The sequence below is a fragment of the Podarcis gaigeae genome, assembly GCF_964106915.1.
Source record: "Podarcis gaigeae genome assembly, chromosome: 3".
Taxonomy (NCBI): domain Eukaryota; kingdom Metazoa; phylum Chordata; class Lepidosauria; order Squamata; family Lacertidae; genus Podarcis; species Podarcis gaigeae.
Genome location: NC_139680.1, coordinates 93830211 through 93857220, shown reverse-complemented (window position 1 = coordinate 93857220; position 27010 = coordinate 93830211). Strand labels below are relative to the sequence as shown.

The window sequence follows — 27010 nt, the reverse complement described above, 5'->3', positions numbered from 1 at the left end:
ATTTTCCTTCTGACACTCCTTCCTTCTCAGCCTCCAGGTTACAAACAAACTCTCAGCTCGCCCACAAAAGTCTCCTGGAAAGAGTGGATATCATCTTTAGGACTCAGCTGCATTAGTCAAACAACACTTTGAATGCGTTGTAGACATGCAACACTAAATGGCACCAGAGAGCAAACAAATTTTCTATGTGATTTTTACATAGGGTTTTCTTTTCTTTTGTTATAAATGATTTAATTTCTGACTTATTTTTAGTGTGTTTTTTTCTTGTGTGTAGATCCACCCTTAGTCTCTCACTCTAGACTTGCTTTTTAGGGGCAGACCCAAGGTGGATGGTACTTCCTCAGGTTGCCCACAGCTGGGTCTCATTCATCTGCATTTGCCACACCCAGTTCCAGGTGCAACAGGTTTGTTGAGTTTCCCAAGGGGTCCAAAGGATAGGAAGAGGGACCCCCTCCACTCACAGCTCTTTCTTCACACTCTGTCCCCCTTTTCCTCTAGCTACTTTATGTCTGAGGGAGGATTTGAACCCAGGTCTCCCTGGTCCTTGTTTAACACTCTTAACCACTGCTCTACAGTAATTCCCATATTCCTTTCCCTGACCATTGTTTAAGTGAAACTAGCTCATGGATTTTGGGATTGCACATCACCCTTGAGTACAAAGCTTCCAGATAATATTAGAGTTGGGAACATTGCTGAATTGAGAAAGCAGTGTCTAAATTTAGCTGCATCAGTGCTGGGCCAAAACATTTTGATGCCTGAGGTTGAATAGCAGATTGTAGCTCTCTACCAATTTAGGGTGTATAATATCCAAGACTGGCCAAGTTATTTGGCACCTGAGACATAAACCCCCACAAGTGCCGCACCATGGAATTCAAAATATAACAACAACAACAACTTGCTTCCCTTTCATGACTGCCCAAGATTGGCTGCTTGAGGTGGACACCTCAGTCTGCCGAATGGTAGAGCCACACAAAACTGGGGCAATGAGTAGGGGAAAGCATTTCCAAACTTCAAGGCATTGAACACAGCTGTGAAATCTGTTATGTAGATCCTCTCCTATTCTAAAATAAATGCCTTGTTGTCCTGTGGCAGTGATGTGGAATCCACAGCCCTGCATATGCTGTTCGACTACAATTCCCATCATCCCTAACAGCTGGCCATGCTGGCTGCAGCTGATAGGAAATGTAGTCCAACAGGGTCTGGAGGGCCACATAATTCCCTGTCCTATGACATGGATCTATATAACCAGGAAGCCCAAAGACCTCTTGTAAATTTGGACAGACTGAGGAATGAATAAGAAAAGAAAGAGGAAATGTGAAAGAAATGCAGAGGAAAAGGCAACAGAGGTTGCATTACTAAGAGATTGTAGAAGGGCGGCTTAAAGCCATCTTGTCGGTTATCCTAAAACCGTAGAAACACATGTCCCTGTTTCACTTCACTCCCCTTTTCCTGCCTTTTCTATCAGAAAATCGGGAGAAGATGAGGATGGTGGAAGAAATGAGGCACCAGTTGAAAAAATAATAATAATGAAGGGATGGCTGATCATGCTGCCTCCTTCTTCACTCTTTCCTTTTTGCCCGCCAAGCGTTGAACTGATTAGAGTGTAATTAAGGCCATAAAACCCTCAGCTTATCCACCTGTTTATTCACTAAAGTCTCAGGCTCATCAGGCAAATTAGCTGCTTCCAGGCTGCACGTTGGGCCTAGAGCTGGACTGATTAATGAAGTTTATTGGGAGCTGTTAAAAGCATTAACTGAAGGAAATCTCAGCAATTCGTCATATTTAAGGGATGGAAATTAAATCTCCCCATGCAAATGAGAGGAGACTCCAAAGCAGCTTCTTTTTAGAGGTTACAGAGGGGGAGTGGGGGTGGCTGGGTGGGTGGGAGGTAGGGAGGAATGGATGAGTTTTATTCACCAGGCTGCTTTGTGTCTGTCTCTGTCCCTGGGGCAGCTGACCCCAGAGCAAACGCTGCTTCCCAGGAGCCATTACCCACCCTCGTAATGGAGCTCATTTAGTGTTTGGGTAAAAACATAAGACAAGGCCTTGATTGGGCAGGCTGTGGTTCTTGGAGTGACAGGGCCCAGGTGGAACGACTAGGCCCAGAAAGGCAGTTCCCTATCCACTTGAGATGTCTGCAACATGTGATTTCAAATAATGACATTTTAGCAGTTGCAATGACTTCATTATCATCCAGTTTGGCAGCAGCTTTATAATTTATTTTGCACTCTTCGTTGGTAATCTGATCTGAAAACCGAACAAGATGCTTGAAAATGTTTTTTGTCTGGAAGCTGCCCTTCGTATCCCAGGAAGCTGCCTTATCACATTGCCTCAGAACTGGCTGACATTAGCTGTCTTTTCCATCTCTAACTGAATATGCTCCAACATTCCTCAGATGAAAATAGGGACACTTCCCACTCTGCCCCCATCCCCTCAAACTGATCCTCCTAGACCTCACATTTTTTGTATTGCCTGCCCCAGACAGAGCATTTCCTCTCAGAAAAGGGGCGAGTGCCACCACCACTAAGGCAACAGGACGCAACGTGCACATCCTCCAACATCCTCAGAAGAAGAAGAAGAGTTTGGATTTGATATCCCGCCTTTCACTCCCTTTAAGGAGTCTCAAAGCGGCTAACATTCTCCTTTCCCTTCCTCCCCCACAACAAACACTCTGTGAGGTGAGTGGGGCTGAGAGACTTCAGAGAAGTGTGACTGGCCCAAGGTCACCCAGCAGCTGCATGTGGAGGAGTGGAGACTCGACCCCGGTTCCCCAGATTACGAGACTACCGCTCTTAACCACTACACCACACTGGCTACCACACTGGTAGAAAACCCGTTAATCCCAATTTTATTTTATTCTTTGGTAGATTTGCAAAAAGAAAGATGCACACTCATAAGGGAGGAGGCCAGTGGGAGTGGAGAGGCAAAAGGATGCTCCTTTAAGTCACAGCTGCTGCCATTGTCGTCGCTCAGGACAAGCGCTAGCTCATCCTCCTCCCCAAAGCTAGGCAGTGGTGCGGGCAGGGGAAATAGGGACATTCCAGGATCCAATCAGAAACCAGGATGGCTTTTTGTAATAACGAGACTGTCCCTGGGAAATCGGGACACTTGGAGGGTATGTAAAGGGAGATGTCAGGGACTGAACTGGAGTCCCTTTTCACACAAAATTTGTCTTCTGCGAAACTGTTTTTCCCCCCCATATAACCTAGGAGGAAACATTAGCTGCTGGTGGCATTCTTAAAGAAAGCCATCCCTGTAAATGAGACTGATAAGAATAAAAGCCAAACGAGAATTTAGACAAAGCCTAAAACTGAGCTAAAGCACTTCCTCATAAGATCCATGACATGGAAAAACAAATTCCTTGTGTGGACTGAGTGGGATCAATTTAATGTTTTCTGAGAGAGTTGGGTAGCAAATGAAGGGCCTCTTCTGAGGAATCTCTGAGAGACCTAGTCTCTTGGGAATCCGGCTAGGCAGCATGTACCAAAAGTGTCCTCCCACTCTGGGGGTAAGTACTACTGGATACAGGGGGAAAGTAATTGTTCAAAATTCAGGTATAAATCTGATGCATGTTTCTGTTTCATGCATGTTCATCTGCTACTTTCATGCTCCTTGTTGTCCTGTGGCTTTCTGATTTCTGTTTCTGCAGCTCAGTCGCAGCTCTTGTAGGCAGACTCTTGTTGGCTTGGGTCAACCATTTCCTGCAATCCCAGAGGTTAAGATGTAGGAGGGCAAATTGGCCCTATTCTTGGAAGTTCTCTGGGGCAGTTTTCTGCTATGGCCAGAGGCAATATCTTGGCAGCCTCATCTTGGGAGGTTCATCATATGGGCCTCTATCACAGTAATTAAAGATACATTAACCTGTTTTTATTTCCTCCTTTGAGTCCTTGAAGAAACACATTGCAAGTGAAACTCAAAGTCAAATCAATTGTAAAGAATGAATAGTTGCAATGAATTTCAAAGACTCTGAGAAAGACCAGGTACCCTTTTATAATCAACAGAATATTTTATGAGTTTAATTCACAAAACAAATTACAACTTGTTTATTTAGTAGCAGTTGTATCATCTAATTAAAAAAGCAAATCTAGGTGTTTCACAATGAAACAGCTCCATCTAAACAATGTAAAATAAGAATCAACATTTTAAAATACAGTCTGAAGGGCTAAGTAGGAGATGTTGCCAGAGAACTTGTCCACACAGTGCATCCACAGTTGGGTAACAAGGAATTTTATATTGTATTTAGTCCCCCAATACGGATTTTTCCAGAATTTAAAAAATCCACATTTACTGTTGAGAAACTGCAGGCTGCCTGCTGAATGGGGAGAGAATCAAGTGGACAAAGTACAAATATTTAAGGCACTTGTGGCTTCAAATTCATGTTAAACTCCCATATGGATGAGCCCTAAACTATGACGGTATAACTTGAGTTTCTCTGATTATTATCAACATGTTTGAATTTGGTTTATATCAGTAAAGTGTTATGTAGTCTAAACTGGCTGCCTTGTAATTAAATATCTCTTCCAAACATTCTCACCTAGGACTCAGCTATACAGCTGCAAATAAAATGTTTTAAAGTGCATTATACAAATGTGACACTAGATGGGGATGATGAGCTATGGCATATTCAATATATTTTTCAAAACATTTTTTTTAAAAAGCATTTTCACGACTTTTAAAAAATATGTGTCTAGATTCCACCTCAATAACAACAATCACAGATGGGATAAAAACCATGAAAAAGTCAAAAGGCACTTTTTGGTGTAATATGAAAATACTCTTGGTTACAGCGATCCTTGCTAAACTGAGAAAGTAATGTGCATTCTTCTGCCAAGCTGTGGATTTGCAGATGTAAAATAAAAGGGAAATATCATAGAGTTAGGGGCTCACAGAAGGGCCCTATGTAAGCAAAATAGAAGCTCTATTCACTCACAGTATTATTGGAATTCGGAGCAGGAATTAATGGGAAATTGTGGGTTAGCACTTTGGTTTCTGACCCAGATAAGACACAAATTGGGAGAGGTTAAAGAGGTACACTTTGGATACCTGTGGCTGTTCACTTTGGCCTCTGGTAGACACTGCTATCCTCACTAGCATGCTCATTATCTCATACAGTACTTGAGATGACAGGGTGAAGGGTAGTCAGAATTTCCCTGGAAGAGCTAGCAGTCAGATGAAAGGAGGAGCAGTAGAAGTGGAGAGGGTGTTGGTGTGAATAGCCTTGCCCTGGAATTCCCTCCCTGCTTAAATGGGGTTTACAGTGGTACCTCGGTTTTTGTGTTTCCTGTTGCACTGCTAATTTGCATCCCCCCATTGTAATTCAAGCCTTCCGTTTCTGATTGCAGTGTTCGGAGGTGATATTTGGAGCTTATATTTGGTGCTTTTGTTTTAGCTATTTATTTTGCGTTTTTGGTTTTGAGGCTTTTTCAGTTAATTTGATTGATAGATTGATTGATTGTGTGACTGCGGAAATGGATAAAAGCCCCCTTCCAAACAATGACTATCATCAGTGCAGGTAAGAAATTGCTTTAATTTTAATTTTTATCATCTACAATACCGTTTTACTTGTTTTATAGTACAGTACATTGATTATTGCTTTCATTTTATGGATCAGTGGTCTCGTTAGATAGTAAGATTGCAGATATCAATAGATAGTTAAATTCATGTTAAACTGGTGTTTTAAGGGTTAGTTTTAAAAGTCTGGAACACATTAATCCATTTTGCATTACTTTCTATGGGAAAGCATGCCTTGGTTTTGGAATGCTTTGATTTTGGAACAGACTTCTGGAATGGATTAAGTTCAGGAAAAATAATCTTAAATCATGTGTAATTTGCCTGTTGATCAAAAGTTTCCTGAATTTAAAGCGTGAGGGGAAGAAAATGGAAAAGAAATGGAGGTTCAGTTCACTACAGTTAGAAACATTGGACCGGATTCAACTAATGAGTCTCACTAGCAGAAGCTCATGCAAGGACATTTCCCTTCCCCCATCTCCACTCACATGTGCCCCCATGCTCCCAAACTGGCTTGAGACGGTCAGGAAAACCCCCAGAACAGTGGGGGAGAAAAGGGGATCATTCCACCTTGCAAGCTGAAATGCTAACCTTTGGATATAGTGCCAAGCTGAATTCCTCCCATTGGGTTGGATCCAGATTTCCCTTCCACCAACTGGAGCATCCCTTAACCGAGTTCCTCTCAAAGGATGATGCATCCATCCATGGAGGAAGAGATGATTGTTCCTCCCTTTGTATCCATTCTCTCTTTGGCAATGGGATCCTTCTTTCCCATCCATGGAAGGTGAAGTCTGGGTCCTACCCATTTTTAGAAGTTTACCAATAAGTTTCAGCTCATGTCATATCGTTCTTTGTAACCATCAACAAAGACAAGATAAAGAAGGAAAGAAGGATTGCTTTAATGCACTTCATACTTGGGTTTTTCCTGACTAGAGATCTGGTTATTCACTACGCTTATTTGATTAACATTTTTAAGCAGTTTATCCACCGTAATATTTACCTGTTTCAGTGAGTTGTGGGGAAAGGGAATTTCAATAAGAAACTGAAATTGGGTTTGCTAGTTTGCTCAAGGCTTCCTGCAGTTTTCTGTTTGTACAGAACATTCCCCCCCCCCCCCAAATAGGATGGCTAGCATCTGCACACCTGTCATAAAGCAGTACAACTATTTCCAAATACGCTTGATAGAAAATAGCTAAAATTATCTCTTAAGCAAATCAATTTAGTGTAAGATTATGCAAGCCTTTGACTTACATAGAACTCCGCCTTTGACAAAATGGATAATAATTTTCAGCCAAGATTGAGAACCAGCAAATACAATGAATGTATGTGCTTGAGAAATGTACACATTGTCCCCAATAGCTAGAGGATATTTGAGTAATTTGTGACTGTAGCACATTCAGAGTTCATCCGTTTCCAAAACTGGGAACAGAGCTTCACCACTCCTATATAATACTGCCTAGAAGCACAACACACTTTAACAGCTATTGTTCTCATGATATGGCTTATAGTTTCATTCTTCAAATAAAGTAAAGCTGCAGTCCTATGCATGCTTACTTAGGAATAAGTTCCATTGAGCACAGTGGGAGACATTTTGCTGCCTGAGGCAAAGGACAAGGTGCCACCCACAACAGAAGCTGGCCAGACTAGTAGCTGAATCCGAATTCAACAGGATTGCATTCTCCAGTACCCCTAAAGGACAGCAGACTAGGTGAGCCATAGTTCATCATCTCCACCAGAGGGATTAGAAAGAATAGCCAGAGGGCTGCTGCCGCCCCTGGAACCTGCTACCTGGCCTCCCTCTGCCTTACAGTAGGGCTGGCCCTGGTTGGGATTCCTTTTAAGTAAACATGCTTAGTCCTATTGAAATTGAAGGTGTTTGTTGGCTCCTGATATACCTTGCTAAGTCACAGCTTACCTGCACAGGTGGTTGAGTGCAAATGGGGCTACCAAAGATAAAGTATTGATTTCTACACACTTGGTATGCAGCTAAAACTGAGAGAGGATCTTGCTCATTGGACCCAGATAAGACCTACCTATCTGTCAAAGTGCCTTCTCCCATATAAACAGTCCCAGGTACTGCAAGTGGGTTTAGCCCACCGAGTGGCAATATGGTAGGGGATCTTCCTCTGTTGTGGCTCACCGGTCTTGGAATTCCCTTCCCCTGGAGGGACAGGCAAAATGGACTATAAGGGGTTTCCTACTGCTGTTTAAAACAAAAAAACCTGTTTCCCCATCTAACTCAATATTCTCTGTACTGTACTGATTAGCAGTTGCTCTTTAGTATTTCAGAGAGGAGCCTTTCCTGGCCCTTGCTGGGGAAGTTAGCATCCAGTTTGCCGTACCTGCCAAAGGCTGCTTCATAACCAACACCTGAGTTTGCTGAAAACACAAACAAACCTGGAAGTTATCAGCATGGCAATGCCTTACTCCAAAGCCATGAATAATCTCACCTATAGGTTTTATGTAGACTGTATGTATGTAGATTGTGCTAAAGTAATGACACTCTCCGCTATCCCATTACATCAGTGTACGCAAAAATATAAGGATGGAGAATGTGTGCAGAGGCTCATAGAGCACAATGGAAGGAGGCAGAGCTCCTCCCTCCCGTCTCACTGCCATTTACATTTTCTTTCAAAGTATAATGTGTGTGGGGGGGTGGTTGTGTGAACCATTGTGGTTAGGATGGCTTCTAACAGCAGCAGCAGCAACAACAACAACAACAACAACAACAGATCAAAGGAAGCCTGTGAAAGTAAAAGGGTCCTTGCAGGTTACCAGAAAGACAGGAGAGTGGGTACCAGGTGAATTTCTCTGGACAGCTTGTTCCGAAGCTGGGGCATTTCCACAGAAAAAGTTCTGTGCCCTGTAACTTCCCAGTGTACCCCAGATGGCCAAGAGGTTCGGATAGGAATGGGGTAGCAATTTGATTCTGTTCACATTTAAAGGCAAACATACCTCATTCACATTTTCCCATAAAAGATCCAAGCCGAAGCACAGCAATCCTTCAAAATTCAAATTTCTCTGAATTTTGCAATGCAGTTTTCTAGCCAAGTAATGTGTACAGAAATGCATATGCTAGTGTAAAGTGTCCCTATGAATGCATGTATGAGTGAAAACAACACACAAAAGGCATTATATTGGGGAAAGGTTGCTTTGCAAACATTTTATATTAATGTGTATTTTAGGAGAAATTTGCACTAAAATTAAGGTGGATTTTCATGAAGACTTCTTTAAAAAAATGCAAACTGTTGTGGAAATGCGGAGACCTGCATTTAAGATTAGAAAAATGAGAAACTGAGAGAAACCAGAATTGATGTCTGAAGTGCCTCTGATGACTGGATTTACAGTGTGGCATAGACAGGCAGAAGCAGGTCCTGAAACTTCCCCTTCCCACTTTGCTCTCCCCAAAACACTAGTTTTCTCCTACTAAGGGTTATTTTCAGACACAAGAGTTTCATGGGCAAAAGAAACAGTAAAGGAGACATGTTTTGAAATGGTGGGGGCAGGAATGAAGAAAGCGAAAAGGTTCCGCACATAATTTCTACCACCCACTCACTCATGCTGCACTTTTAAATCACCCTAGCTTTGCCTTGCTTTATATAGCAGTGATGGCAACCCAGTTCTAACACATGCTGTTGCTGTGTTTAATTTGCCCGGTAGAGACCAAGGTACATCTGAGAACAGGTGAAGGGCCATGGTGAGCGACCGAGTGCCTTGCTTTGCATGTGAATGCTCCCATCGTCAGTCCTTGGTCTCTTTGGATAAAAAGGGTGACGTAGAGCAGGTGATGGGAAAGGCTTCTGCCAGACACCGTGGAGAATCTCTCCCAGTCATAGTAGGCTTATTGGGCTGGGGAGCACAAATGTAGTCTGATATTAGGCAGCTTCCTATGTTCCTAATAGGAAATGGAAGCGCAATGCAAATCAGTGAAAAAATAGGGAAAGGCAACTTATTTCCAGCTTCAACATTCATACAAAAATATCATGCCTTTCAGTCTTCCACACATTGACATTAGTTGCATGGCACCCTGCATCTGCAAAACTCTCAAGTATATGGAGAAGCTTCCTGTATATTCCTTATGGGTAATTTGTTAGTAGATATGCAAAGCAAGATTTCTTTCTGCGTACACTGTACTTGATTTGTTGCTGGCAACATTTGACAGCTCACCTGATCAGCTTTTGGCCTCATAATTATTTCAAACTGTCTTTGTTCTTTCTGTGCCTTCTGCAATATATTTGATTATTATTTTTTTGGTCCTTATTAACTTTTTACAGCATGTTTTTCAGCTGTGGCTAAAATCACAGTGTTAATGAACCAACCATGGTAATCACTATTAGTTATCTAGGAGCTTTAATGAAGCATAATTAAAACTAACATGACATGTATGGAAAGAGCTGTTCCAAACTCTTTTATTATTATTATTTATATCCTGGTTTTTTTCTTGAATAGAAATTATTCCTTATTCCAGTTTTCGGTGCAATAATTGCTGCATTCAGTGAGAGCTTTTTCTTATCAGAAAACCAGAACCTGAGGGGGAAAACACCATAGTTTCCTTGGGAGGGACATTTAGCTAATCCTTAAGTCAAACACCCTCAAGAAACATACTCAAGAAAATGGAAGTACATGTCACAGTGAGGAATTGCTTCAACAACTAGCATATGATTCTTTCCCCTCTTGCATGAGAATATATCGAATGAAGAATTATGGCAGATTATATATTCCATTTAGGAGATAATTGTGAACATATATGTGAATGTTTGCATGTTGAAATTCTTTAACGCTCCAGATAAAACATGCTTTTTTATTATGCAAATCTCCTCTTTTCATACTTTTTGAGGAATAGATCTAGAGAGTATAGCACTTGCACTTTAAAGCAAAGTTTTTATGTCAACAGATAGCATGCAAAAAAAGGTTAATAAAGCAAATTTGCTCTCCATCCTTAACTGATGTTGTTTTAATAAGCTGCTTCAATTCGATAGACTTAGCTTTTCTTCTATTCTGCTATATTTGAACTAGCTGTTTTAAGTCACAAGTGTTCTATTAAGACATATGTAATGACAAATCTTACCTCTCCTTAAAGTAAATCCAAACTCCAGCAGCAAAAAATGGTTAATGTCATTTTAATGTCACCAGTAGATTTTAAGTACAGGATAAATCAATTATTGTAATCGCAGCCCTTGTGTAAATCACTAAAGGCAAACCAACCTCAGGATTATAAAATGAATCTTTGACAAGTATTCAAGGTTTTAGCATATTCCCAATAATGAGGATTAAGCACTTGCTATCTTGTGAAAGAAAAGTTTTATTCAGTTACTAAGGAATATGTGCGTAATCATTAAGAGAGGTCAGATTAACAAAGGTATTTTGCAAAAAAAAGGGCATCCAGTACAACATCTGGTGGAAGATCAATGATAATTTTGTCAATTCTTTTTGTAAAAGGGGAAAGATTAAGAAAGTGATAAGATAATGGAGTAGCTTAATGCTATATTTTGAAAGAATGGACAGAAATTATAATGGTATCATAAAATATAATTATATAACTTTTTGACATTTTTATGTCAAGAAAAAGACTATTCTTCCTTGAACCAAGAGCAAACAATGATTTCTGAAATCCACGGGCAATTCAGTCAATCCCAAATAAGTCCTGATTCTACATGAAGGGATTATGTAAAAAAGACTCCAGACTAGTCTATCTGGTTCATTACAATTCCTCACACTTCACTTTTTTTGTAACTGTATATGCGGAAAAGAAATTTGAATGTAATGTTCTGACTCGTGATAAAATCCTGTGATTTTTTTTATATAAAAAAAGACCAATCATATGTTTAATTGGATAATTTGCTCCAAAATACAGTTCACTCTGAAGGAGACTTTATGCTGAGTATAAATGATGAATAATCTTACCATGTATTGCTTTTCGAAAAGCCAGCCTTTTATTTTTCTGTTTAGTGGAATGTTGAAAACAGAACGAGTCGTCAGCAGGAATGTGTCTTATAAGGGCAAAATGGCTTTATTGTATTATCATTAATAATTTAATTATTAATGAGAAACTGTGCATTAAGTGTCAGAATATTTTTTTATTAATGTCTGATATCAGTGTTTACAGGTGCTCCCCCCCTCTGCAACGTTGCAGTATATACATTTCAGCACATATATCTTTTTAATCCAAGTACACTTGGGTTTTATCTAGAAAGATTTGTTTTGTACAAGCATTTTAAATTAATGAATATGACTTGGCTCTGGGGATCCCTTTCTGTTAATTGGAAGAGGGTTTTAAAAATACCTTCTCCAGCTTCCCGTTCTGTCCTTTTGGCACATGGAATTACAAGTTTATTTTTAAACAGCACGATACAAAATTCTGTGTCTGTTGCAACGGGGAAAAGAATTTACATTGCTATTTGAGCTGCAATTTTTTTCTTTTCCAAAACAACACGTCTCTGTTCATAGATACGTCTTTCTGCATGCTTACAGTCTTGGTGTCATATGAATTGTGGCGTAATAGCATTTAGTTATGGATGTGTTGGGGAAATGTGCATATTCATAAATTGCACTCCACAATGTAAATGAATATCTGCCGTTTGAAAACAAAACCAAAAACATTTTAACCACTTCAATTTCAAGAACCAAAATATTTTTTTAAAAAATATTTATTCTTCAAATAAAACATAAATGCCATGGCTACTAAATTGGAAAGAAAATTGTTATATGAAAGTCATATGTGGTTTAAATGTACTGCATTTTAGATCTTGATCTAAGAATAAATATTCTTACGACAGGCTTCCTCTGTATAGGAGTAATGTTTATAGTTTTTTCTGGCTGCTAAATTGTTGAATCTATTTAATTTAGTCTTTCATGTGAAAGATTTTAATTTTCTTTTATTGCTACACATTAGATGCCATTGTTCCTAATGCAACTGAGGACTGAATTTTATTATCTGGCGCGGGTTCTAGAGGGGTAAAGCGAAATGATCGAAGAGGAAAATCACAGTCCTTTAAAAAGAAGGATTCCTTGACAAAATTGTAATCACCTTTAGAAACAGTTTGCGGATAATCAAGGATTGTTACAGTAAATGAATAGCATCAAGAACACGCTGCTTAAAAGACGGGGAATTTCTGCTGAAGGGATATATTAATGCATAGAAAGATCATCTGAGTCTGTCCTGTATATGTGATAGAACAGAAATTTGCAGTAGACGTCTGGCATCTGGTGGCTTGGAAATGAAATGGCAGCCTTTCCTGAAAGGCAGCAAGAATGTTGAAAGACTGCTTCGAATCTTGGTTTTATTGCAAATGGGAAATCACAGTTTCATTTCCTAACAAACTTTCAAAGCCTCTCAATTTTTTTCTGTGGAGAATTTGGAGTTCTTGCAACATCTCTGTGTGGTCATAATACTAATGATAATAGAATCATAGTGTTGGAACCTGAAACCTTGGCATTATCAGCACCACGCTGTAACCAACTGAGCTATTGGGGGTGATTGCTATTGGTTTAATGTCTATGTGCCAAAACATATGGCCATTTCTCTGAATTTACCCCTCTGATCTCAAAGTACCTTTCTTTGTGGGAGAAAGCAAGACAAGTGAGGGGTTTTTATGCCACATCAAGCAGAGAGGAAGGAAGGAAGGGTCTCTAGAATGCCGAATTTAATCACTTTCCCACAAGTTCTGCAACTAGAATAAATTATGTAAATAAACTTGACATCAGCTGGGGTTGTCCTGCCCACCCTGTATCTCCAATGCTGTGGCTAGCTCTGTTTTGCCATGCAGATTTCTACAGCCTCTAGTTATAAGCAACTGCCTTCAACTTCTGTGGCAAAAACTATACAGCGCCGTGACTTTCCCTTTCTTCTTGGATGGTTATTTTGGGATATTGGTTAGAAATAAAAATCCTTGCATTCTTCCATTGCTTTATAGGATAACTGATACTTTCATATACTTGATGCTATGCAAACAATACACCTAAAATAATCTACAAACTGACCCATCCATCGGTTATAAAGTGGTTATTCTCAGTGTGTGCCATTCTACATGAACATGATAACCTTTGAAATAGTTCTCCAGGGAGGAACAGAATAGAAAGATTGAATAAAAGAGGATAAATAGATATTTTTTTAATTCTATGGTGTGTATTATTCATACTTTTCTGAGACATTCAGATATGGAGCTCTGGCATCCTTTCCTCTATTAGCAAACTTGGGTGGCCTCATGCCACACGACCATCAGTTTGAAAGAAAAAGGGGCCAGCCAGACATAACAGGTAGGTTTCTGTATAACCAAGGAGCAACCCAGGAATCCTAAAGTATTCTGTTCATAAAGTAATAGGAAATAAAAGTTTTGAAAATCCAAAAGACAGGTCTTTCTATGCTCAGTGACTCCCAGGACCTATGAAATGTTGATGACTTCACTTTGCAGATTAAAGGAATGTGGAGAGTGTTATGTACTGAGCTTGGATCTTAAAACAATAGGCAAGTAGGATCCTAGAAGGCAGCAACCTGATTGGTCTGCAGGAGCCGCCCAATCCGGCTCCAGGAGGAAGTGAATCAGCAACCTGATTGGCCTACAGGAGCAGCCCAATCCGGCTCCAGGAGGAAGTGAATCAGCATCCTGATTGGCCTGCAGGAACAGTCCACTCAGGCTCCAGGAGGGGAGTTGAATCAGCCAATCACATGGGACCCATTGTGTAAATAATGTACAGTGGTACCTCAGGTTAAGTACTTAATTCGTTCCGGAGGTCCGTACTTAACCTGAAACTGTTCTTAACCTGAAGCACCACTTTAGCTAATGAGGCCTCCTCCTGCTGCTGTGCCGCCGGCGCACGATTTCTGTTCTCATCCTGAAGCAAAGTTCTTAACCTGAAGCACTATTTCTGGGTTAGTGGAGTCTGTAACCTGAAGCGTATGTAACCCGAGGTACCACTGTATATATAACCAGAGGTTTTGGGGGAAAGCACTCACTCACTGTTTACCATGAGCTGAAATAAAGAGCATGAAATCAGCACTGAACTCCGAGTATATTTCAGAGAGGGATGGAAGGACTTGCTTTGTTTGATCCCTGAACTGCTTGTGGTATCCTAGAAGGGAGCTTAGGGTTAAGAGGATCTGTGAATCTTCTCCATGCTGTATGTGAAAGCTTTGGGACAGGGGAGGGGGGGAAGCACATTGCCACTTCTCCACTCTCCAGATACCAAATGATACAGCAATAAAACACTGAGCCCTTGAGCACTTAATAGCACCGTGCAGGGTAGTTTCAGTAAGGTAGAAATGAAAAAGGGCTGTCCTTTTTCCTTTCCCGCCTCCACATCTGTGCACATCTGCACTTCTAGGTTCCTGTTCCAGGCTGGTTGGAGCTCCTTACAGGGTTTGTTTCTAGGGGCTGAGGAAACACTGCAACATTTAGTTGTGAGTCTGCTTATTGTGGGCAAATAACAAAGAGATAAGAACATTTCCTTTGTGGGAATTTCACTTGGACCGATTTTGTTATTCATTTGTTCAATTTTTAAAGTTCTCTTCATCTGTTAAGCCTAGGCTCCTTTCCAGCTTTCCAGGGTTCCACCCACCTTACATTTTTTGCCTTTTGATCTTGAACCTCTGCTTTGCCCTGCCCTTCTTTATCTGGACTTGTTCTCTGCTTTGTTTGAGCTTGCCTTGCTGGAATATGAGTTAGGCTGGGATTTGAAACTGGTGTTGGAGGTACATGATCTGGTGTCCCTGACCTCTGTGCTCAGCATAAGCCCCTACTGGGCTAGAACCACATTATCCCTGAGCTGAACCACTGCCTTGGACAGAACAAGAGGCTCTAACAGTTCCTCAAGAATTATTGGGGATCAGGCATCCAACCACTTAAATAATAAGGTGCCTATGCTTATATAGAAACATCCAGGAAAAGGCCAATGATGGGAGATGGTGGAACATTAAAAGTTGTCTTTTTGAGGCAGGTGATGGATCTGCTTATCACAGTATTATGGGCACTGGCTGCCAGTGACTCTTCAAAAATACTCGGGACAGAACCTGGGATCGCAAATAGGAAGGGAAGCCAAGGTGATAAGGATTGAAATAATTGAGGCTAGGAAACATCCATCAAAGACTTGGCCATAATGTTTTAAAGCAGATAACTCTTATAGGCTCAGTAACTTGAGGAGTGTGAAGTCTGTTGATGTGAATACTGATGGCAGCAGTTTCTCAGGCATGGGGCTTCCATTGTCTGGCCTCTAAGTCAGTCAAATGAACCATGGGTGGCTTGGTTAGGTTACAGATTAGAAAGAAAGAGAAGGCATTTGCATTTTCCCTCCAGGCTCATTGCTGTCTTAATGGGTTGACCTGGGGTTTTGGGTCCCTGGCGTGGGTCCTTAGCCATGATGGCTATGTTCTGTCACCACAGTGAGAGGCAGTATGCCTCTGAATACCAGTTGCTACATGAGCAGAATGCTGTTGTGCTTGTGTCTTCCTTGCAGGCTTTCCACAGGCATCTGGCTGGCCACTGTGAAAACAGGATCCTGGACCAGATTTAGGAGACTCTTATGTTCTTACGTGGTCAGTTCTTTGAGGACGGGACTGGATTTAGACTCCAGCATTTCTGATGCAGGAGTCCCTGATTCAGAGGCTTCCAATCCAATGGGCTCAGGCCTCATAAAGTCAGGGCCCATGTAGTTTTCCAGCATTTCTGCCTGTGTTGCTGCTTGTCAGATGGACCTGACTGGCTCCTCTTCATCTGAGTTGCTCTCCAAGAACCAGGCTATTGCTCAGAGTTGGGCCCTGACACTGTCTTAGCAATCCTTCAGGACTGAAAGACAGCCTAGAAATCAAATCAGTCAGCCAGCCAATGAAAAATTTCCATGACTTCCTACTGCTACATTAACTTCTTGCCAGAAAAGTCCGTGCAATTGCCACAGAAACAATTTAGATTTTTTAAGTCTAAATTCAAATGTGATTTGGCATTTTCTCTTTCTCCCCTTTCATCTCTACCATTCATATCTGGCATCACATAACGTGGCTGTGGAATTCAATCTGTGAAATGTGACTTCAAAATTTATATTAAATCCACTGAAAAGTGCTGATTCAACTTTCAACAGCCCAGTCAGCATCATGCTTGTCTGCATTGTATCAGCTGTTGTCAGAAATTTGGAGGGCATCACTGGTACATAAAAGTGAAATGTGATGGCAGATTTTGGATTTCAGGGTGGTGGAGAATGGTTTCCTCCAAAAAAAGAGTTTCTGCTTTGAGTTTACATGTACTAATTAGCCGACTCTTATCTTGGTATATAATGTGACATGATTGCAGCCTTAATATTGCATCTTTATATGTGAATCCTATGATATATTTAAAAAGTGAATCTTTGTTAATGAACTCTCTCCTTCCACTTAGACTGTTTGAAGCATTCAGTCCAGCCACTCTACAATATTAACAGATGCAGAGTCAGACAGAAAACCTATTGATCAAAAGTGATATATCCAGAAGCAACATACTGTTTACAGTAAGTTATCATTCAACTGAATAATGATTTAGCCATTTACTAGGAAAATCTTCCAAATTGAAGTCTAATACACAGATACTAGGTCTTCCTGATGGCACCACATTGCCAAGATTAAGTCCCATAAAGTATCTCACACAAATTTTATTGAAACTACTGCACAGTTCTTTATGTGTGGGATACAGAAGCACATAAAGTATCTTGCAGTAAATTTTGTAATGAATGGCCACAAACTGCTTGTTAAAGGTCCCTGTGTGAATGTTCAGCCCCTCAGAAGCTATTGCCACTCTGATGTATTTTTCTAATAGTTTGCAGCCTACCAAAACATGTCAAGAAGATATAAGTATGGGCAAATGACTTAATGGTAAACATAAGTACTATAGCATGGAAGATGAGATTATCACAGCATCTATCTATCAAAAGGTGTGTCACGGAGTGTTTGACTGACCATGAATCCTTTGCAAGTTGGTAGCATGGACTCTCCTGGATTTATTGGAAGGGAAAGTGGTATACTGTATTGAGCAGGAAATTTGTGGCAAATACTTCTCTTTTTTTGCTTCTTGAGAAGTCTTTAGTAAAATGGAGACGTCCTGCAAAATGCTAACCATGTTTGCTTTAACTCTGGTAAAGATCCAAATAGCACAATGAAATCATGGTGCATCTTGCTAAATTATCCCTAGAGAATATGTATAGGGACACACCAGTGAGATCTGCTGCTTACAGATCTTTTAAAATACAACATTAGAAAAACGGGGGTTGCGTTAACCATGGTCAAATATTATTGGGGTGTATGGGGTGTTAGAGGAAGGGTAATGTGCCTCCTTTTGGCAACTCCTGCAGCCAGGCTGGTGCCGAACATACTGCTCTGCTTTCCTTTGGACTGCATCAGCGAGGTCGAGAGGGGAGTCTTGTTGTCTGGGCAGCCCAGGACCTCCACGCATACTGCCCAAGCTTGTGTTCCAGGGAGGTCACTTAGGTGCCAACACAATGGTTTGACTTCACCCCCGGAGGTGCGTTCCACTGTCTCTCAAGACAGATGGATGCCAGCAGGTTAAGTATTATGTCAATATAGGCATAATAATTATATCCTTCAAGCTGTGGGTTTGCATCCTGAACTGTAAAGGTAAAGGGACCCCTGATCATTAGGTCCAGTCATGGCCGACTCTGGGGTTGCGGTGCTCATCTCGCTTTATTGGCCGAGGGAGCTGGCGTACAGCTTCCGGGTCATGTGGCCAGCATGACTGAACAGCATGACAGTATCCTGAACTGTAGCCAGACTTAAACGGGTTTAAGGACTGTTGAGCCACTTTTTGTCAAGGCAGATAAACCATGCACAACCATGGTTTATGTGGCCGATCATTACAAAATTTCAAACTGAAAGCTGGGGATCTAGAGATTGCGGAAATTAACATCCACCCTTCCAACGTTCAGAATCTCCACTTTGACTTTGCAAATGCAAAATGTTATACACCCTGATTGATACAGAGTAAAGACCAAAATGTTTGCCACTTATGTCTGGCATGAAATGAAGAGGATATTTCGCCAAGCTGTGTAAGAGACTTGTCAAGCATTTCTGCTCACCCTGTTTGGCAGGAATTGCATCATAAGCCTTTTGACTGATGCCAGGTTGACAAAAAAAGGAGCGGCTTTGTTGTGGCATTAATGTTTTGAAAGTGATGTTTTTGTCCCGTGCCTCAAGTGACATAACGGATCATCCCTCTTAAACCCTTTGCTGATACAGCCACTGTGATCAGGGTGATTGATGAAAAATCCAATTGGCTCTGAATGTTTTTATTGTTAAATTGTATGGAAGAACAAGACAATCACTCTACTGATATCTTCACTTCGATAGGCAATGGCTGGACATATGCATGCAGTTCAGTATATGAATGCTTGCACACATCTCAACATATGCACCAACAAAACGAGCACACCTACAAAACAAGTAATTAAAGTTGTTTTAAAAACTAAGGGGCTCCACACTAAATGCTCATTTTCTGACCTTGCAGTTCTCCTAATGAATGGGATACAGTAAGCACAACAGCAAAGATGTCAGATTTGAAAGTCAGAAATCTGAGTTCAAGACCTTTCTTTGCTATGAATCTTTCTGGGTAATCTCAGGCAAGTGAGCACTTAGAAAAGGATGCTGTAATTTCTAAGGCTTAGCATGGGTTTCTCAAAAACAATTCATGCCAGACAAATTTCATTTCTTTTTTAGAAAATAGAGTTACAAGCTTGGTGGATCAGGGGAATGCTTTGGACATAGTATATTTTGATTTCAGTAAGGTTTTTTTTAACAAACTCCCCCATGATATTCTTGTGGAAAAGCTGGTAAGATGTGGGCTGCACATGGTTGCTGTTAGATAAATTTGTAGCTGGTTGACTGACTGAACACTAATGGTTCCTCAGCATCCTGGGAAAAAGTGACAAGTGGGGTGTCACAGGGTTCCGTCCTGGATGACTTGGATGAAGGAATTGAGGGGATGCTCATCCAATTTGCAGATGGCGCCAAACTGGGAGGGGTAGCTAACACAGCAGAAGACAGAATTGGGACTTTAACAGATTAGAGAACTAGGCCCAAACTAGCAAAATGAATTTCAGTGGGGACAAATGTAAGGTTCTACACTTAGGCAGGAATAACAAGCTGCATAAATATAAGATCGAGGATACCTGGTTTACTAGTAGTACATGTGAAAAAGATCTAGGGGTCTTAGTAGAACACAACCCCAACATGAGTCAACAGCGTGATGCAGCAGCCAAAAAAGCTAATGCTATTCCAGGCTACATCAACAGAAGTATAGTGTCCTGATCAAGGGAAGTAATAGTACTGCTGTATTCTGCCTTGGTCTGGAGTCCTGTGTCTAGTTCTGAACACCACAATTTAAGAAGCATATGGACAAGCTGGAATGTATGCAGAGGCGTGCAACCAGTGGTCTGGAAATCAAGCCTTATGATGAACAGTTGAGGAAACCTGAGAAGAGATAGAATAGCTATCTTCAAATATCTAAAGAGCTGTCACATGGAAGATGGAGCAAGCTTGTTTTCTCCTGTTCTTGAGAGAGATTCCGACTAAACTTTAGAAATAACTTTCTGACAGTAAAAGCTGTTCAACAGTGGAACGGACTCCTTTGGAACGTGGTAGTTTTTAAGCAGAGGTTGGGTGACCATTTGTCATGGATGCTTTAGCTGTGATTCCTGCATCATAGGAGGTGGGTCTAGATGGCCCTCAGAGTCCCTTCCAATTCTTTAGTTCTTTGATTCTGAGTCTCTAGCTTTCTGTTCAGTCTACTTCTCAGGGTTGTTGTGAGACTAAAAAACTCTACTTGCATGTTTCTTGCTTGCATGCCTGAATCCTTTTGTTGTCTATTTTCAAACTTGTTTCCCCCCTCACCTTTTTTTTTTTTAATGGAATCTATCTCACACTTTTGTATAGGTGACAAGCTTTTTCAATACTGAGGCACCAAGATTCATGCAAAAGCCATATGTAATTCTTGATACATTACATACTGGAGCACCATAATGCAGGACAGGCTTCCTCAACCTTGGCCCTCCAGATGTTTTTGGCCTACAACTCCCACAATCCCTAGCTAGTAGGACCAGTGGTCAGGGATGATGGGAATTGTAGTGTCCAAACATCTGGAGAGCCGAGGTTGAGGAAGCCTGGTGCAGGATAACCTCGGCCTTTCAGGCCGATTGAAAACAACAGCATACAGAACAAAACTGTGTGCAAAGCTTTATCTTTTGTGACTCTTCCAACATGGAAAAATAAGAATGAACTCTAGTGGGGAAATATGGATCCTGGTAAATGTTTTACTTTTAAATTTACACCGTCGGAAAACATCAGAATTAAGTCATGTCTTATAAATTATTATTTACTTCTTAAAATTTAGATACCACTTGAAAAACCTCAAAGTGGTTTACAAAAATCATGGGCACACACACATGTGAAAGTAAAATGGAGATAGATTCATACACAGCTATGTGGATTTAACCATCATCATCATCATCACAGCAACCTCATTTCCAAACTTTAAAATTTTGTTATACAGTATAACAACCGTGCCAATATTTTTGTGCCAAATTTACTAGCAGGCTATAAGAAATAGGTTTGCTTTATTGCATATTTTAGTTATGGATGCTGATCTATTAATGCTTCTATAACTGGTTTTTATATTTGTAAACCACTTAGAATGCAATTTTTGGCATTAGTGGTATATCAAGTAAATTATATGATATCATTAATAAATCATGATAGTAATAATACCGAGAACCCTTTTGCAGGCACACCTCTGCAAGCAAGGGGGTGGGGGGTAGCATCTTGGAGGATTTTTAGCAACAATTGGAGAGGAGGAAGGATTAATCCTATCCTGCAGCCCTTATTTGGGGGGGGGGGGTTGGTGGCAGAATGCCTGCTTTGATTAATGTGCACACTAATAAACACACTAGTAACACAACATGTAATTTGGCTCTAAATCTGCCATTTTATGCCCATTTGCTTGGGAGTGGGCCTTACTAAACTGAGCAGGACCTCCTTTTATGTAAACATGCATAGGATTGTGTTGCGATGAAGGAAATGAGAGGAGGAAGCCCCATGCCTCATTGATGTAATTGTCCTTGGAGACATTCACAGAATCTCTGAAGAGTCTGGCACCTTGGAGGTCATATCTCTAATTGAATGTAGAGGTGCCTTATTTTGGCTTTTATATCAGTGAATATGATTAAACTCCTGCTGTTGTGCTAAATTTCAAAGATTATAAAAAATCAGGGGAATTAAAAAGGTCACTGCAGTATTTCATTTCAATAGCAAATCTGTAGAGTAATATTGTACACGTGCGTGGGAAGTTACTTTGAAGAACTGCTCTGGAAAGAGAACTTGTTTCTCGTTTCGTTCCATTTGGCGAATGCCACTCAGTTCTTTGAAAATAAGCAGAACTGATCTCTCATGCTTACCACCCCAATCCAGAGCAGAGGGAAGATCTGCCCATTCCACATGGAACCCCCCCCCCCTATTTCTATACCAGAAGGCAAAAAAAACTGCAGGAGCAGCACCTATTGTGAAATAAGACAGTTCTTAATCAAAGACACGTGTCCGCCATGTTCTTCTCTGGATCAAAGCTATATAGATCATGGGCTTCAACTCACTGGTCCTCTTCCCACCCAAACCAGCTCTCTTGTTGTCCACCTTTCTTGGTTCTTATACCACACAGAGTAACCATCTTTTGAAGGGGTGAGAGGCGCAAATAGCATTTCCCTTTCTCCCCCAAAATATTTAGTTTGGGCAGCGTGTTGTAATGGACATCCACAGTGAACCTTGCCTTCTGAATGATGTACTACTACTGCCCATTGAGACTGGTAATGGCAGAAGGTAGGACGGTCAACAGCAGGTGGAGCCATAGCCAATGACAGACGAAGCCATCTAATTCTAGTTTCCCCCCTTCCTGCTCCTTGTTTTCTATAGGGATTAATAAGGAGGAAGCTGAAACCAGTATCATGGGCTGGTTGGATGCAGAGAAATTGTGGAAGGCACCAGCTAGGGAACCCCTAAGGGAAGAAGGCTCAACGCCCAGGGAGTGGTGGTAGGGAGTGATGAGTGGGAGAAGAGGGAGAAGACTGGGAAGAGGAGGTGTTGGAAGCTGAAGATATAACAGGGTATAGTGAACAGGAGAGTCTGTGGCAAAGACATGTCTAGAAGCAGTGGCAGAAGCAGAAGCCTTATTCCACACTCCCCACTACTCCCCTGTATCTAGCCAGTCCATGACATCAGGTAACCTGAGCCTCCAGCGATGAATAGATGGATCCAGGAGCACACACAAACTCCAAACCTGTTCTTTCAAAGGGAATACAGCCCCATTCAGAAGAGAGACAACTAGCAATACTCCTAGACATGAGAACCTCTTCCATCTTCCCTGGGTTCAAGCTCTGCTTATTAGCATCCACTTCACCACTGTCCCCAAGCATAGCTGTCAACCTTCCCATATTTGGTGGGAAAATCCCTTATTCCAGCGCCATTTCCTGCTGCTATCCCGGATTGTTGATATCCCGTAAATTTCCCAGACTTCAAAGGAAGCAGCTCCTCTCCCTCCCTGCTGGCCAGGGAGGCTCCTCAACTGCGTTGCTTGGCTGCGTTGCTCACCAATAAGGAGTCTGAGAAGGATTGGGGGGTGGAGCTTGCATGCCTTGTGCCGATCAAATCGGCCGCGTTGCCTGGGGACTCGCCTTTGCTTCAGTGTTTCCCAGCGGAGAGGTGACTGTGTGGTTTTCCTTGCTGCTGTATCCCTTTGCCGGGTTGCTACACTGTGGGAACCACCGCTTGAGGCTTCGTTTGGCTGCTGGCTAGGCTTTCTGCCTTTGGGCCTTTGGCTTGGAGGGGATCTACTCTCTCTCTCTCTCTCTCTCTCTCTCTCTCTCTCTCTCTGTGTGTGTGTGTGAGAGAGAGAGAGAGAGAGAGAGAGAGAGAGAGAGAAAGAATGTGTCACTTAAGCTGATAGTAGGAATGCTGTAGCTTCACACACTTACCTTCACACAATGTGTAGTTAACTTGGGGAATTTTTTTACTGCAGGATGTGGTGAGGTCAGTACTTTAGATTTACAAGGGGATCTGAGAGATGAATGGGAGATACGGTTTGTCAGTATTAATGGACAGCTAAAAATTAACTTAACCCCAAAAGTTAGGACCAAGATTCAAATCCTGACTGGGTAACTTTGCTCACTAGTAACATTGAACCATGAGGACGAGATGGTTGGACAGTGTTCTCGAAGCTACCAGCATGAGTTTGACCAAACTACAGGAGGCAGTGGAAGACAGCAGTGCCTGGGACAGGTGAGGCTGCTGATCCCTTATTTTGGCTGCTGATCCCTTATTTTCAAATATGAAAGTTGAAAGCTATATGCCCAAGCAACAGTCCAGACAATACACAGCCTCTTCTGACTCAATACAATAGTGCTGTGTGTCATCAGTGTACCCCAACACTTCAAATGACTGTACCTCATGGCTTCCTAGAGACATTAAACAGACCATTGTAGCTGAAGACCATGATCATTGCTTTGCTTAATCTTCTCCTCTCCAGGCTAAACACATACAGCCCTTTCAACCATATGGTGCCTTTTAGATCCAAGACATGCCAGCTGGGGGTTATGGGAGCTGCACTACAAAACATCTAGAGGGCACCAGGTTGGCCAAGGCTGTCTCATGTGTACACTGCTTCCACGCTTTGCATTTCATTGTAGGCCAGTGCCATATTTCACGGTATAATTTTAAGCTGAGCATATTCTATCATGATCAAAGGGACACGCGCCTGGCATTAAATGGCACACGGGATGAAAAAGGATGTGAAGGCACAACAGCCACCATTATAAATGTTTATAGACATACCTGAAGTCTTATCTAAAGTTCATCCTGTTAAAGGACATGTTTTATGTTGTGCGGTTCCTCTTAGAATATCAATCTAATAAGCACCAAATGAGTCTGAAGACAATGCTGTTATAAAAAAATGGAGAAAAATGATTAAAATGTGATAATTATACTGACAGTTTATATGCTCAATCTAATCAGCCGAACTTCCAATTTGTCATAATGTACACTCACTCATACATTATTGCTTAATTATAGCAACACTTCTATTTGGAGAGGCTGTCAATCACGTGAATGCCCATCATTTTTCTTTATTTGCATTTAAAAGACATATTTTAACTCTGATTGAAAGCCCACTCTATTATATTGAGTTAACCCTAGCCATCTTTCTTGCTTACTGTAAACTTGGCTATTCTGTTTGTAAGGTTTATGTCACTCGGAGGCATTGTGAAGTCATGCTTTCCCTTTCATCTTGCATCAGTTCTCTTAGCCACCTGCAATTAAGACTAACCAATCAATAAGAAGCACAATCCAGCCCCTGGATGCCCAAGCAGACCAGGAGCCAAGTAAGTGCACTAGTCCCAGTCCACCCCAGGCACAGAGCATGTGGGAGCTCTCATGGGAAAAGGCCATAGCCCAGTGTCAGAGCACATGCTTTAAATGAAGAAGACAGCAGGTTCAGTCCCTGACATCTCCACTAAAAATTATCATGGAAGCAGGTGATGGGAAGTACTTCTGCCTGAGACACTGGAGAGGAGTAAATGGCCAAATAGTGTGAGTTGGTACAGAGCAGCTTCCTGTTAGTCATGATGCAACTGATCTGTGCAAAGTCCAAGGCAAGAGGAAAACTGAGAATGACAAACCCCCCAAGTGTCCATATTTTCCAGGGACTGTTCTGGATCCTGGTTTCTGATTTGATCCCAGAATGTACCACTTTTCCTTAAAGGTAAAGGGACCCTTGACCGTTAGGACAACTCTGGGGTTGCGGTGCTCATCTCACTTTACTGGCCAAGGGAGCCAGTGTTTGCCCACAGACAACTTCCGGGTCATGCGGCCAGCACGACTAAGTCGCTTCTGGCGAACCAGAGCAGCACACGGAAATGCCGTTTACCTTCCCACTGGAGCTGTACTTATTTATCTACTTGCACTTTGTGCTTTCGAACTGCTAGGTGGGCAGGAGCAGGGACCAAACAATGGGAGCTCATCCCGTCATGGGGATTCAAACTGCTGACCTTCTGATTGGCAAGCCATAGGCGCTGTGGTTTAAACCACAGCGCCACCCGCGTTCCTTCACTTTTCCTCAGGACATCCCTATTTTCATTGGATAAATGTTGGAGGGTATCAGATGATCTGTGGGTGATTTGTGGCATTGATAGTACAAAGCACAGGTTTCACTAGGCATTGCAGATCATGGACCAAAGAGTGCCTCATGACATTTTGTGATCTCAAAGCTACCAGCATGAGTTTGACCAAACTGCGGGAGGCAGTGGAAGATAGGAGTGCCTGGTGTGCTCTGGTCCATAAGGTCACGAAGAGTCGGACACGACTAAACGACTAAACAAAAACAACAACAACCCTGAATAAAGTGCACATGATAGTGTGTCTTGCCAGAGAAAAACTATGGATTGGAGCTTCCTACCAGAAGCAAAATTAATAAAGCATAAGGGAAACATGGGCAGGAGTTCAGAAGGAGAGGGGCAAGAGAACTCCTTTATGAGCAACACGTCTCATTTTCAAATAGAGGAAATTCTTTCCATGGCTCTCCAATCGCAATGGTTCAATAAACAGAAGCACATGGAGGAAAGTGAATCCTGTTTATTTCACCCCATTCAACCTTAAATGCATACAGCACAAAAGCTAATCCTGGGCTTACATTTCTGCAATACGCCAGGTATGCTACTGACGAGCACCTTTCTCATGCCTGCAATTGCAGAGGACTTGCCCACAAAACACAGGTAAGTGAGGCACACTTCAAACTGTCATAGGTGTCATTGCAGGAAAAGCAGCTATTCTTCTGTGATTTGGTAGGGTTTGTGCACTCCAAAGGGGCAACCATGGCTACAAATTCCATCCAGCTCTCCCAAAATAAAACAAGGAGATTGTTCCTCCTTCTAAAAATAAATAAATCAAAGAGTCCAGACCCCCAAACCCTGGAGGTATTTGCTTGCAATTTGGTGGGCTTAAGCCACCCTGGAGAGGCTGCTAGGCTGTACATTTCATCCATTTCTTTCAAGAAGGGAAAAAGTTATAGCCATATTTTGATTCTCCATAATAGCGAAATATGGGAAATGGAGCTTTGTTTTTAATGAAGCTGCTTTGAACCTGAAGCGTGAATTGAATCGGACAGACTATGGAGTGACTCAGAACAGATTGTACCACTTCCTGAAGTGAATCAAATCTTGGGGCTGGTGCACACTGCGACTTCCTATGTTACAATGTACATAGTCCAGTATTATAAATCATGGATTTCCTTTCTCAAGTCAAGGTAGGCAGAAGTCCAGGTTCTGTGGGTGTTGGGTGTGGAGCTTCTGCACCGCTTTTTGATTTTTTGGGGGGGGTTGGGGCATGGAGGCAACCTCCGAGATGCAGCTGTTGTTCCTTAAGAGTGCAGAGAGTTAGGAGGTTCCTATTCCTCTCACAGAGCTACAATTCTCAGAGTTCCTTGTGAAGAGGGATTGATTGTAA

The 27010-nt window shown here is 41.7% G+C and overlaps 2 long non-coding RNA genes across 4 annotated transcripts in view; both read left to right on the top strand.

The window, feature by feature from the left end:
* The first annotated feature begins 315 nt into the window (after positions 1-315).
* Positions 316-18911, top strand: LOC310842153. 3 transcript variants are annotated; one of them, XR_014562937.1, is made up of 4 exons: positions 316-404; positions 2868-3115; positions 16869-16977; positions 18827-18911. It is a non-coding gene; the product is annotated as an uncharacterized lncRNA (long non-coding RNA). The 3 variants fall into 3 exon arrangements; XR_014562938.1 differs by lacking the exon at positions 316-404 and adding an exon at positions 742-1346; XR_014562939.1 differs by lacking the exon at positions 316-404 and adding an exon at positions 1872-2025.
* Positions 18912-26213: 7302 nt separating this feature from the next.
* The window catches only part of LOC310842190, a 44947-nt gene continuing 44150 nt past the window's right edge, over positions 26214-27010 (top strand). The window contains exon 1 of the long non-coding RNA XR_014562981.1: positions 26214-26280. This is a non-coding gene — a long non-coding RNA (uncharacterized lncRNA). The remainder of the gene's footprint in view (positions 26281-27010) is intronic.